Source organism: Anomaloglossus baeobatrachus, chromosome 7, assembly GCF_048569485.1.
Source record: "Anomaloglossus baeobatrachus isolate aAnoBae1 chromosome 7, aAnoBae1.hap1, whole genome shotgun sequence".
In the NCBI taxonomy this organism is placed as follows: domain Eukaryota; kingdom Metazoa; phylum Chordata; class Amphibia; order Anura; family Aromobatidae; genus Anomaloglossus; species Anomaloglossus baeobatrachus.
Window position 1 is genome coordinate 209,893,839 of NC_134359.1, and position 2,158 is coordinate 209,895,996.

Genomic DNA, 2,158 nt, shown 5'->3' on the forward strand with positions numbered 1-2,158 from the left:
ATTGTCACTACCTCGAAAAGTTAAAAGCAAAAGGCGTCGGTAATTTTTTTTTCTTTCCTTTTTTTTTTAAATTTTGATACGCAATTTGCATTCAAAATAAGACAAAGAAAATATTTGTCTACAAACTGTAAATATTTTGTTTTTTCAGACTCACATAATTTTCGCTGTATATATTTCACAATAAATGTTAGGTTTAGAACAAAATAATTGTCATGTTGTTTTCTTTAAAAAAAAAACAAAAAACCAAATTTTTAGTCAAAATTTTTTTTATTATATAGAGTTTTAAATACCCATTCTCTAAATATTTTTAGCCCTTATGTACAAAAAAATAACATGGTCAAAACATCATTACATGTTGTGACTGCAAACGGTTTAAAATTCAAATAGCCAAACAAAATTATGCATTATCATCCATGTATTTTTTTAACAATTGTACATGATCTTGTGCTGTCTGGTATAATCTGCATGCTGACTGATACACTTCTTCAAGCTTTGGTCGATCATCTGTTTAAAAAAAAAAAAAAAAATTATTTAAAACAAAAACATACATTATCTCAACCAAATTTATACAAAATAAACAAATACCTGATCTAACTTGCACAGACGCAGAATCTGAATCAGAGCTGAGTGTCCAACCAACAGCATGAACACGTGTTTCAGCAATAGGAGGATGTTCTTCAATGTTATCTAGGGAGTGACATAATAGTTCACTATTTGGTTTTTTCCTTTTTTTTAAAAAAAACAAACAAACTGGCAAGTTAAAATAAAAACAAACCTTGCTCTGAAACCTCATTTGGATCCAAAACAGGAATTGGTTCTGATGAAGTTCCTGGATTATTGTTTATTGCGCTCCCTTGGTCCGCTACATGTGATGATCCTTTCACAAAATAGAAAATAAAATTTTTGTTTAGAAAAAAAAAAAAAAACAACATGGCATATTATGTAAACACATGTATGATTGATATTATACACATGGTATTTTTTAAAAAGGGCAAAATAAAAAAAACCAAACATTTATTGTTAAAATATACCTTGAGTAGTGTTATTTTGTGCTCTAATTGCTGCTAGACGTTGCTTGTCACGATATTTCAGATCAGCCATTTTCTTCCTGATCTGCGCTTTTGAGCGGTGGAGGCCAAATTTATTCCGAAGAGATTTCTTTATCTTCCGTAGAACTTTTTTTTTATGCTCCCTTGGACGTTCAGATATAAGTAGACAATCATAGTCTCTTTCATCCATTTCGGTGACAAGAAGATGGATTTCTGCATCTCCCCAGACAGTTGCTCGCATGTTTGCAGACATGTTTGTTTATGCGATTTTTAAACCGGAAGTGAAAATTCCTGCCTGCCTTGTAGTGAAAGGAAGTGATGGCAGTGTTTATTTGTGAAACATAGAATAAAGTTGTAATGCTTTGAAATCATGTAATGTATTTATTTTATAAATATATTTGTATTCATATATTTATAACAAAGTGAATTTGTTTTTTGATAGTTATTTCTTACTTTACTTCAAGTTTTAATGTAATTATGTTTGTATCATTGTTTTAATTAAAAAATATAGTTTACACAAAAGGTAATGTTCTCCGACTTTGTTAACACACTCTAATGTTCAGAAATGCCTTTTCTATTATAAAAATGAAAAAAAAAAAAAAAAAAATTTTGAAAATAATGAAAAAAAAAAAAAATTATGACGCATTAAAATAATCACAAAAACGATCCCGATTGATTATGGCATCATGCCGGACACGACCAAAAGATTGAGGTGTCGGCAGGGATGGCAACTGTGGATCACTACAACGCCAAACTCCTGGGACAACATCGGAATCATCACTGCCAATGTTGTCTACATACCCCGGGGGCATGTAGGCTGCTGCATCCTTTTTGCATAAAAAATTATGTAGAACACAGCTGGCAAGAACTACACTATCAATGGATTCGAGTTTGAGATTTATTGGTGTTGAGAATACACGAAACCGACTTGCCATAATTCCAAACGTATTCTCAACAACCAAACGTGCCCTTGAGAGACGGTAATTGAAATATTGACGCTCGGGACTCAAAGTAGTCTGGGGATAAGGACGCAGGAGATGGCTTTGAAGAGGAAATGCCTCATCCCCTAAAAAAACAAAATTTAAATTATTTTCATTTCCTGAATTTGG

General features: G+C 31.7%; 1 long non-coding RNA gene across 1 annotated transcript; it reads right to left on the minus strand.

Annotated features, from left to right (window-relative positions):
* Positions 1-434: 434 nt before the first annotated feature.
* On the minus strand, positions 435-874 carry LOC142246074 (uncharacterized). The gene is made up of 3 exons (XR_012724863.1): positions 776-874; positions 586-687; positions 435-504 (listed from the first exon to the last, which is right to left on the minus strand). It is a non-coding gene; the product is annotated as an uncharacterized LOC142246074 (long non-coding RNA).
* Positions 875-2,158: the final 1,284 nt, after the last annotated feature.